The sequence below is a fragment of the Danio rerio genome, chromosome 24 (assembly GCF_049306965.1).
Source record: "Danio rerio strain Tuebingen ecotype United States chromosome 24, GRCz12tu, whole genome shotgun sequence".
NCBI lineage: Eukaryota > Metazoa > Chordata > Actinopteri > Cypriniformes > Danionidae > Danio > Danio rerio.
Window position 1 is genome coordinate 22,796,521 of NC_133199.1, and position 12,910 is coordinate 22,809,430.

Sequence of the window (12,910 nt, forward strand, 5' to 3'; positions counted from 1 at the left end):
GGGTTTTGTTGAGGACTCTGATTGCAGGGATGCTGTAAGAAGCCATTTGAAACACCTTTATGGCTTTGTGGTAGTAAAAAGGCAGCCTAAGTACACAAGTCCTTCAAGCCTGGAGGAGGTTTGGAATTAATGCTTTTAATGGCTACTGTGCCGTCTGAACGCTGTTTTATTGGTGTTCCAATGCACATTTTTTTGGCAGTTCGTGCAGGTCTGTGTGGTCGGGTTGGCATTGCAGATGAAATGCCACATTTTGCAAACACATTTAGAACTCACAGATGTGTAGATGAGACCTCTGCATTAAATTAAATATGGAAAAAGGGTATATATATATATATATATATATATATATATGAAAAAGAAAATTCTGTGATTATTTAATTACATTTTACTTTTTTTTCTTCTGTTGAATGCAGAAGAGGATATTTTTAAGATCTTTAAAAATGTTGTGACCATTGACATACAATGTAGGAAAAACAAAATGCTGTGGAAATCAGTGGTTTCAGGTTTTCAACATTCTTGAAGATATATTTTGTGTTCAACAGAACAGAAAAACAACCTTTTTTAAAAAGAAAGCCAAGGAGCAAATAGTTTTTTGGGTGATTTATTCTTCTAAATTAAAGTGTCTATGTTAAAGTTTCAAATAACTCTTGTTAAATGTCATAATAAGAGCATGAAAAATATGCAAAACATTTCAGTTTAACTATTATACTTAATCAGACCTGACCCTATTGGAGTATATAAAAGATTAAGTGATCATGCACATTATATTGTGTTTTAAATGATTGAAAATTTACTGTTGACAAAATGTATAAATCATAGAAGTTTGAAGAATAGCGGGAAAGTATATGGATTTAAAAACAAAAATGTATTAGTATTTTGGGGGCTGCACTGTGATCCCTAAAAAGAGTCTTTTAATATGGAATTATTTGATTCTTGTTCAAAATACGCAGAGAGGTTTTGTTTTGGTAGAATAAAATATCAATATCATATAAATACATTTGCAGTTTGTTTGTAGTATCTGTACCTACACGTGTACCTGCACCTACACATCTGTACCTACGTGAACATCCAAGTTTAGACTTTCTTTCAGTAATATTTACTGTTATACACTATAATTACGATTATTATGAGTATTAATATTAATGTACTGTATATTTTTGATCAAACAAGTTGATCCATCACTCATTGAAAAATACATTCAGGAATATGACTACCCAGCTCTCAACCCAGAAAACATTTTAAAAGAATTTGATTTCATATTGATAATTTGCTTGGGAATTGAAGTACATTGATGTTGTTCATACATTTTCCTTCAGCTTAGTTTCTTTATTCATCAGGGGTCGCCACAGCGGAATGAACCACCAACTTATCCAGCATATGTTTTACACAGTGGATGGCCTTTCAGCTGCAACCCAGAACTGAGAAACATCCATACACACTCATTCACTCACACACACACATTCACTACGGCCAATTTAGTTTATTCAATTTACTCATACTGCATGTCTTTGAACTTGTAGGGGAAACCGGAGCACCTAAAGGAAACCCATGCCAACTTTACATGTACAAGTAGTCCAATCTGTCTGTCAGCAAATGCAGATTTGAACAACTGCGCAGCCATTTGTATGCATATCCGCCGACTGCCGCGCGTTCACGATCGGTAAAAACATGCTGAATCAAAACTTTTTAGAAATCTGAATCAATATTGAAGTTTCCTTTGCACCCTGGAGAAAGGATGACACCATGTCTGAAGGATTTCTAACAGGTAATGTTCTTTTTTAAAACTATTTTAGCTTCACGCAAAGCTGATGTAACATTAGATGTTGTTTTGACAAATGGGTTATATCTACACAGAAGTGTTGTTCAGCTACTAAAATCTTCCGGTTCTTTTGTGGTGCTCGTGTTTCAGAAGGCGTGGCTCTAGATGGTAGGGGAGGGACTGTGATTCAGAGATTTATGCTAAGCTGTTAGCATTGTGGAAGATCACCTACTGCACCTTTAAATGGTCAAAAAAGGCGAAATTCTTTCAGCAAATCATTCTATTTAATGTTTGTTTCATATTAATAATCAGGCAATAGTGCGGTTGAATAAATAGTGCAAATATAGAGTATTTTATATGATTTTGCATGGATAATTGTGCATCAGAATCAGGATCAGATAGAGCTTTATTGCCAATTGTGCAAGGACACAAAAGGAATTACTTTTTGTGATAGGAGCTTCCAGTACAGACAGTACAAAAAGTACAAACACAGTGCAGCCAAGTACATAGTGCAGACATAAATAGATTCAAGAACATGAATAAATAACATTTTAAAAATACAGAGATTTTCCCCCCCTGTATACAGTGTTTAATATTCATATCAGGAAGTTAACGGTGGCCCAGGTGAATGGGAGTGTTTGGGTGTGTCCCAGTACTGGGTTGCAGCTGGAAGGGCATCTCTGTGTTAAGTTGGCGGTTCATTTCACTGTGGCAACAAAGGGACTAAAGCGAAGGAAAATGAATGAATGAATTATTATTATTATTATTATTATTATTATTTTATTATTATTAATAAAATAGAACATGTTTTTCTCAGTCATGCTACTCACATGTTCCACAGATTCATTCACTATTTTGTGACCTTAATTTTGTTTACCATTTATTGCCTGCCATCTCAGTCAAAGTACAGCTGTGTGATGTGAAGTCATCATTATGTAATAGAAACCATCATCAAGTGAACCCCTGGTGCTAAGAACGATAAAAGGTCACTGTCTCTGAAAATGTGTTCCCCATGGGTGAATGAAAACACATTTATATCTTCAAACAGCCACAATGGGATGATATCATACTTGTGAGGAACAGAGTTGTCATCTTGGTCTGCTGATTTATAGGAGATTGGGCTTTGTTGTAGAGCTGCGCATTTCTCACTCAAGGTCTGTGTCCCATTATGCTTGAGATTGAGAGAGAGTTAAGTTGTGGAGAAAATGGACCAGAAAGACAAAAGCAGCATGAAATTACCTGTGGAGGAGATAGACTATTTACTTTGTGGAGAAGCGTCGCTCCCACTCCTCCTACTGAACTTCCCGCTCTGGTGGAGACTGATCTTCTGTCATTATCTGCTGCTGAACCTTAGAAGATGAAAGCAGAAAAAATGGAGTTTAAAAGGAAAACAGGTTCAGGCACCTAATAATTCTTCAGGCTCTTTGTGGGAAAGTTATATGTTGTGTGGACTCCACATGTAACTCCCCATTTAATCACATTGTTGATCATATCGTTCTGTAATCTCAAAGCAGTTTGTAAGTTTTTATTTAGTTGCTGATTTGTATTAATTTGTACAGTCTCATACGCACATTTTAGAATTTTTTATAGTCAAATTATACAATAACAGGAAAATGAAACAATTATATCTCTAAAGTGTAAGGATAACATAAAGAAGGAATAGAAACAACAACAAGAAAATCAACATATATAAATTGAGTGCTTTACTTATTTTAGCAAATAGCTTTATTTAAACAGTATGACAATGAATAATTGTTTCTCATTTGTTTAATGACAACGAAAAAAATAAAAGTAAAAAGTAAAAAAGTAAAAAAAATAAATTCTGTTAAACATGGTCTCATGTCATTATTTATTTACTTATTTCATTCATTCATTCATTCATTCATTCATTCATTCATTCATTCATTCATTTTTTTCAGCTTAGTCCCTTTATTAATTTGGGGTCACCACAGCGGAATGAACCGCCAACTTATCCAGCACATTTTTATGCAGCAGATGCCCTTCCAGCCGCAACCCATCTCTGGGAAATATTTATTTATTTATCTAAATAGCATTATTGTTGTATATTAAAAATAAAATTTTTGCTCTGGTAATGCAAGATTGAAAAAAATTACAGTAAAAGTACTGTAATGTAATAATACTGTAAATTAATTTGCGGTAATTAAAATGAAGTAGAGTAATAGTACTTAAATGTTTTTTTACTGTCAAATTAATTGGTGGTAATTGACATAAAGTACAGTGACAGTACTGTGATGCTATTATACTGTAAAATTGATTTGCAGTAATTGAAATAAATTAAAGTAACAGTACTGTAATGTCATTATACTGTAAACTAAATTTGCATTAAAGGTATTTTTACAGTAAACATAAATTGGTAAGCTACTGTAAAAAGAGGCGACTGTAAAATTATGGTAGCTTGCTGGCAACCATGCTGCCAGTAAGTTACCAAAAAAAATACAATAAAAAGTGTAACAGTGTAAGAGAGGTAACGAGAGTCAAATTTGGCAAGAAAAATATGAAATCGCAGGAGAATTATGATGGAATTATGATGGTGATGGACACTGTGTGCTCTGGACCAAAGAAAGACGGGGTTGTGTCAGTGCCCTTGGCAACAATAACTTGTATACTTATATATAAATGTATATAGAGATTTAAGAGCACAATATGCTTTTTTTTTTTTTTTTTCAGGGATGCCCTTGCATATTTTAACAAAACAATGCAAAACCACATTCTGCACACATTATAAAGTCCTGGCTGTGGAGGAAGAGGATACAGGTGCTTGACTGGCCTGATTGCAGTCCCGACCTGTCTCCAATAAAGAATGTGTGGCGTATTTTGAAGAGCATATCAACTTACCCCACGGTTACCACACCTAACAACATTGTACAGATGTATTTTTAGAAATTTGACAGGTTTTTGTCCTTAAACAGCTCCTGTTCGTAGTACTAGTGGTTCTTACAAATCTCATGTTAAAAAATGAATTGATATAAATTGTAGCCTGTAAAATAACTATAATAATTCAGTGTAGTGATATGGAATTGTAATGTGGTAAAGGTTTGCCAAGAACTGACAGCATCAAGTATTCAACAGTCCCATAGTCAAGCCAGGCTCATTGGAGATATGTGCCCAGAGCTACATTTTTGAGAACCGGGAAATATGTATTATTGCAGTTTTTGTTTTCACAACTGCACTAAAGGCTGCCTTGTACATTTTTGACGATCTTAAATATGTTAATGGGGGACATTTTTATTCTCAAAAACGTAGCCCTGGCCTGGGCGTATATTCTCAATGAGCCTGTGCTACCCATGGTATATTTGAAATAACTGTTCTAAAAAGGAATATTTTCTGTAACATATTGAAATAATGCCAGCTGAGGGTCTTGACTGATTGGACAATGGCTACTTTTACCCTTAAATGCTGTAGCTGGCTTGTGCTGTGGACATCATATTGTGAAGAAGCATTTATTGTTAAAATAAAGCATCTAACTTACATTATAATAGCTAAAGCTGTGAAATCTGCTTGCATCAAATCTGTGCTTAGTTGTTTATGAGGAGGGAATTTGATACACGACTGATACCAGATATAATGTTAATATGGCTCATGACATGCCAAACTCTGCAAGATGGTAGTGGTCCAAAAGCAGGGCTGGAGACCTCTGTAAAATTATAGGATTATGATTTTAAATGGATAGTTTGAATACACAAAATAAAAATAAAAACATTTACAGTGCTCTTTGTTCTTGTTCAAAACTTGTTCCAGTCATCCATAGTTTTATTTTTCATTTTTTCCCCTCTATGGATGTAATGGCTGCTTTCATCCAAACATTCTTTCAAATCTTGTTTTGTGCTCAACTGAAAAAAAGAAATTCCTAAAGGTTTAGAGCCCCCTGTAGTCTCCTGTTAGTGTGAGTAAATGGTGGGGAAAATTAACATTTTTGGGTGGACTATCCCTTTAAGCAAAATATTTGAAAACAAAATGCTTTTGCCATTAATAATAACAGACATAAAGTTTGTCTCCAGTTTGTTTTTGCATCATGCCAACAACTTTAATGAGTTATCTATTCTAAATTATTAAAAATATAAAAAAGCTTTAAAAAAAACCTTTGGCCATATGGTCTCATTAAAAGAGAAATGGTGTGGGAGAAATCGCTGGTAGTGTAGCAGATTGTTAAAGAGTTTCACTATGACCCTGTTATCAAATACATATCAAAGAGAAATATTTAATTTAATGTGCATATTTTCTTCTTGAGGGCGATGCAGTGGAGCAGTAGGTAGTGCTGTCATCTCACAGCAAGAAGGTCGCCAGTTCGAGCCTCGGCTGTGTCAGTTGGCGTTTCTGTGTGGATTTTGCTTGTTCTCCTTGTGTTCGCGTGGGTTTCCTCCAGGTGCTCCGGTTTCCCCCACAGTCCAAAGACATACGATACAGGTAAATTGGGTAGGCTAAATTGTTCGTAGTGTATGAGTGTGTATGGGTGTTTCCCAGAGATGGGTTGCAGCTGGAAAGGCATCCGTTGCGTAAAGCACATGCTGGATAAGTTGGCGGTTCATTACACTGTGGCAACCCCAGATTAATAAAGGGACTAAGCTGAGAATGAATAAATGAATTTTCGTCTGGAATGTTTTTTTTTTTCCCACAGGTATCTGGTTACTGCTTTGCAAGAACAATTTGGTCTCTTTTTAATAAGCCTGGAGATTATCTGAGTAGAAAAAATTGGTAGAATCGGCGAATGGTTCAAACATTATTTGTAAACATTGGTGTTGGTGGCGCTATAGAAAATAAAGGGTTTGTTCACACAAAAATGAAAGAAAGGTGTTATTAATAACTGACCGTCATGTTGTTCCAACCCTCTTTGTTCATCTTTGGAAAAAGGGCTTCGTTCGAACACACCAAGCCGATGGTCGGCTGTTGGGCAGCGTTGGACTGTTGGTCAGTGTTGGTCCGACTAGTTGGTTTATTGTATTCCACTTGTCTCCTTTCATTGGCCTAACGTTGGAGTGAATTGGCCCGGTTTAGCAAGAAGAATTGGTGTTGGTCTTTTGCAAAAGAGAAAGCTCTTATTGGTTAAACTGCAGCATATCAGAGTGCAAGAATAAAAACTGAAGTGATGTAACCAAGTAAACAATTCTAGTCAAGACGGAAAGCACAGAAGTCGGCTGTAATTTTAATACATTTACTGTATCAAATATTTGCAAACGTCATGCATTAGACTATTAGATTATCAAACATATTTGCACATGGTGAATGGCATTTATTTTAATAATGTTTTAATTTGAATTTATTTATTAGGATAACCCCCTTGAGATGTACCATCTCATTTTCAAGGGGGTCCCACCTTTAAACTTTGGGGATTACGCTTTGTGTGTTTCTCATTTTCCAGTTTTCCTTTGTGGAGTGAGAAAACAAATGACTGTCCCCTGTAGGTGTGGAAAGACACGTCTTCTCACGCAGGCTCAGAATGCACACTCTCGTTTCAGTCAGGTACTGTTTATTCAAGCACAGCTTTTTGGTCCAGATGAAATGAGACATTGCTGATGCAACATGGACACTATAGTTTAATTTTGTTAGTGCTATATGTCTGGTGTCAGCTTGGTTTTTAACCAACCTTAATGGCAATACATCATGCTGCTATAAACATACACAGATGAAATGTTTTGACAATGTTTTAGTTCATTTTCTGGTCATCTTGAGACTATTGCTGTCTACAGAGAATGAGGGAGCTTTCTAATTTAATTCATTCAATTCATTCTCTAATTTAATTTTCATTCATTCATTAATTTTCTTTTCAGCTTAGTCCGTTTATTAATCTGAGGTCGCCGCAGCGGATGCCCTTCCAGCTGCAACCCATCACTGGAAAACATCTATACACACTAATTCACATACATACACTATGGACAATTTAGCTAACCCACTTCACCTATACTACATGTCTTTGGACGTGTTGTGGAAACCGGAGCACCCAGAGAAAACCCACGCCAACACAGGAAGAACATGCAAATTCCACACAGAAACGGCATCTGATCCAGCCAAGGCTTGACCCAGCGACCTTCTTGCTGTGAGGCAAACTCGTTATCCACTGTGCCACCATGCGGCCCTGATTTAATTAAAAATATCTTAATTTATGTCTCAAGGTGGAGTAATTAAGAACACACTTGTCCTTTTTTGGGTGAACTAGCTGTGTATGTAAGATATTTCGTGTGATAAGTATTGAGATTGTCCCATATCTCTATGCCAAATATCAGAACTTTTAGGCAAGTGGTTCTGTGAGGTGACAAAGTTTTGATTAAACGATTGATTGACTGATTGATAGATTTCTCCATAAAATGGAGGAACCAATCATTCATCATATATATCATAATGAATAAAAATAAACAGTCCACTTTTTTGGAAATAGACTCATTTTGCTTGTCACCTTGAAACAGCCTGGCCGGATCACTTTTACTGTAACTTAGCTTGGTAGTATAAGTCATTAAATAAGATTAGACCAGTAGCATTTCGCTCAAAAGAAAAAGTAGCTTTGATAAGTTTTAATATAAAATGTTATAATATTTAAAGCTTGACTCTTTTGTATTTTTAACATGTACTAAGGCTCAATCCCAATTCTACCCTTTAGGCAAGGTAAGGCAAGTTTATTTATATAGCACATTTCATACACAATGGCAATTCAAAGTGCTTTACATAAACAAGAATAAAAGAAACAAGTAAAATAAAAATAAAAACAAATAATAAAAATGCGTAAAAACAAAACAAAACATAAAAATAGGTAAAATGTGATATAAAAGAATGAAGAAGAAGAGAAAAACATGATAGTGCAATCTGTCGGATGCAGCACAGTGCTCATTCAGTAAAGGCACAGCTAAACAGATGTGTTTTCAGTCTTGATTTGAATGTGCCTAATGTTGGAGCACATCTGATCATTTCTGGAAGCTGATTCCAGCAGCGAGGGGCATAGTGGCTAAAAGCCGATTCACCCTGCTTTGACTGAACTCTTGGAACTTCTAGTTTATTTGATCCTAAAGATCTGAGTGATCTGTTAGGTTTGTATTCAGTGAGGATATCTGTAATGTATTTAAGTCCTAGGCCATTTAGTGATTTATAGACCAGTAATAATACTTTAAAATCTATTCTGAATGTAACTGGGAGCCAGTGTAGAGACCTGAGGACAGGTGTGATGTGCTCTGATTTTCTGGTTCTGGTTAGAATTCTGGCTGCAGCGTTCTGGATGAGCTACAACTGTCTGACTGTCTTTTTAGGAAGACCAGTGAGGAGTCCATTACAGTAATCCACCCTGCTGCTGATAAAAGCATGAACAAGTTTTTCTAAATCTTCACTAGAAACAAAGCATCTGATTCTTGCTATAATTTTGAGATGATAGTATGCTGATTTACTGACTGCTCTGACATGACTATTGAAACTCAGATCTGACTCCAGAGTCACACCAAGATTTCTTGACCTTATTTTTTGTCGTTTGACCTTTAGTGCCAAGGTACGCATTTACCTTGAGAACCTCATCTTTGTTTCCAAACACAATCATTTCAGTTTTCTCTTTGTTTAACTGAAGAAAGTTTTGGCACATCCAATTGCTCATTTCATCAATGCATTGGCAGAGGCTGTCAATGGGGCTGTAGTCATTAGGCAGTAAGGCTATGTAGATCTGAGTGTCATCAGCATAGCTGTGGTAGGAGATTTGGTTCTTTCTCATTATTTGGCTTAGAGGGAGCATGTAAAGGTTGAACAGGAGAGGTGCCAGAATCGAGCCTTGTGGGACTTCACACGTCATGGGTGTCCACCTCGACCTATGGTCACCTATACTGACATGGTAACCTCTACCTTCAAGGTAAGATCTAAACCATTTGAGGACCGTGCCAGACAGCCCAACCCAGTTTTCCAGCCTATCCAGAAGTATGCTGTGATCGACAGTGTCAAATGCAGCACTGAGATCCAACAATACCAGCACTGTTATTTTACCTGAATCTGTATTTAGGCGTATATCATTGATTATCTTTATAAGAGCGCTCTCTGTACTGTGATGTGCTCTGAAACCAGATTGAAAATTGTCTAAACACCCCCTGAAGTTTAAGAACTTGTTAACCTGGTTAAAAACAACTTTTTCAATGATTTTGCCAATGAAAGGGAGATTTGAGATTGGCCTGTAATTGCTCAATAGGGTGTTATCCAGGTTGCTCTTCTTCAAGAGGGGTTTAACAACTGCAGTTTTAAGTGAGGTTGGAAAAATCCCTGAGAGAAGTGAAGCATTTACCGCTTTTAGAAGATCCATTTCTAAACAGGTAAACACCGTTTTGAAGAATGATGTGGGGAGCGTGTCAAGACAGCAGGTTGATGTTTTCATAACTTGCACAATTTCTTCTAAGATTTTGCCATTAATTGCCATGAAATCAGACATAATGTCTGATTTCTTAAGTTGTGGTTGAGCTTGTTTGATATCGACACAACTTGACTGATTGGATGAGCTGATTGCCTTTCTGATATTATTAATCTTATCAGTAAAGAAATGAGCAAACTCATTACATTTGCTTTCAGAGAGGAGCTCACTTGGAATCCGACTGGGGGGGTTTGTGAGTCTCTCTATCGTTGCAAAGAGTGTGCGAGCATTATTTAAGTTGCTGTTTATAAGGCTTGAAAAGAAAGTCTGTCTAGCAGTGTTTAGTTCCATATTAAAGGCATGAAGACTGTCTTTATAGATATTATAATGGACTACTAGTTTCGTCTTTCTCCACATACGCTCAGCTTTTCTGCACTGTCTTTTCATCATTTGTACTCTAGGTGACCTTGTCCAAGATCCCTTTTGCCTGCCAGTCATCTTCTTGACTTTAACAGGAGCGATGTCATTTATGACATTCTCAATTTTAGAATTGAACAAATCAAGGAGAGAATCAACAGAATCTGCAGATATACTTGGTGCTAGCAATATGGCCTTCATAAACTGCTCACTGGTGTTCTCATTTATGCATCTCTTTCTGACAGAGACAGATCTGTCTTTAATAGCTGGAGTGATCAATATATCAAAAAAGATACAGAAATGATCAGATAGTGCCACATCCTTAACAACAGTCGATGAAATGTGTAAACCCTTAGTTATAAGTAGATCAAGAGTGTGTCCACGATTGTGTGTGGGTCCTTGAACATGCTGAGTCAGATCAAAAGTGTTAAAAACAGTTATCAGTTCTTTTACAGCATTGATTTCTGGATTATCAATGTGAATATTAAAATCCCCAGCAATACTAAAATAGTCAAATTCAGAGGTTACAATTGATAACAGCTCTGTAAAATCCTATATAAAAGCTGGAGAATATTTTGGAGGTCTGTAGATAAGGATCAGTAAGTTGCGTGGAGCACCTTTTAGTGCTATACTCAGATATTCAAATATAGTCACCAAATGACACTTGTTTACACTCATAGACATCTTTAAACAGGGCAGCGATGCCTCCACCTCTCCTATTAGCTCTGCAAACACTCAAAAAGTCAAAGTTTAAAGGAGCTGCTTCATTCAGAACTGCTGCGCTACAACTGTCATCTAGCCAAGTTTCATTTAAAAGCATAAAATCAAGGCAATTTGTGTTGATAAAATCATTGACTAAAAGAGACTTATTGTTGAGTGATCTGATGTTTAAAAGCGCTAACTTAACAGTTTTAGCTGTTTTTTCTATAGTAGTCTCAGATCTACATTTAATAGACACCAGATTTGAATGATTTGCTATACGGCCTGATGAAGTCTTTGGTTTTCTGTCACTTAACACAACACATATCTGCCTTTAGCCCTTCCACTTTCCCCTACCCCTCGTTTTGCGTGTTCTCATAAAGGGGTAGGGGTGTCCCAATTCTCTTTAGCTTCAAGGCGTAGGGCTAAGGGGAAGGGTTGAATACCCCTTCGAACGAAGATTTTTCAGGACCACACTCAAAACCAAGGGGTAAGAAAATTTCCCAGAATACACCAGCCACAATGGCAAATAGTTACACCCAGAAGTAAGGAGATCCACAAATTAGCATTTTTTGTCATTATTACATTTTTTTTTCAACAAACAAACACGTTTTAATATATTCATAACCATGTTTATGTTTTACCGTTATGCTTAAAAAAAAAAAAAAAAACACCGCAAAATTTTGCGATTTTCAATCTATAATCATAAATCCGGTACAGCAGTCCCACAACATTCTGACACTCGAATACCCTGTCAGAAAAGTCTAGTGGCTGAGAATGGGCTTTTCACAGAGTCTGGTATAATGTTAATGTTGTTTTTAGTGTGTTTACATAGATGAATATGGCCACTGTGTAAATACAGTATAGTTACAATCTTTTTGCCACATTAGATCGGTTTGATAACATAATATATGCCTTTAGTGATTTCCTGAAAATAAATACTAAAAAATAAAGCAGCTGGAATAACTACAGCAGTCGCGATCGTCTGGTCTCATATGAAGCATGAGATTTCATTACATGACGTGTGCAGGTGCTGTAGTGCTGTCCCATTTCTTAGGGGTACATTTTAAAGCCCTTCCTCTTCACCCTCGGTTTTAAGGGCCAAGGGAAAGGGGTAGGGGTACAATAAACAGAAACATAATTTTGTGACTCCTGGAGCCAATGATACAGTAGCAACGTTCCTTAATTATTACGCCACAGTGAGAGTATAGTTCCTACAGCTATATTGACTTGAAAAAATGCAACTTTTCATTTTCTGTTGGTCTTAGTACATGATGTAACTACCGAAGGGTCAAGCTTTAAATAAGAAAATTATCAAAAGTTTCTTTTTTCACTTCAATGATCTATCCTATGCTAAAAGTGCTCCTGCAAGACAGAGATTGGCTGAATGGATAAAAAACAAACATAATAAAATAATTTTATTTTAGAAAAAAAATGGAGTGTTCTTTTAGTTGTGCCAAAAAAAGAAACCTTTAAGGAAGCATCCAAACTTCCGTAGTTACCAGACAGAGTGCTGTAATTGCTTTTGTTTTGTTCCAAAGCACTAGTCAGTTGTGTTTGTTTGAAACCTGGCTTTCTGTTGTTTTTGGCCTCAATTTGAATCCATACCGTGTATGAAAATATTCATGATGGTAGGGTGTGAAAAGGTGTTTGTGTGTGTGTGTGTCTGTGTGTGTAGGTGTGAGCATATTTGTTATGATCTGCAGGAACTATAG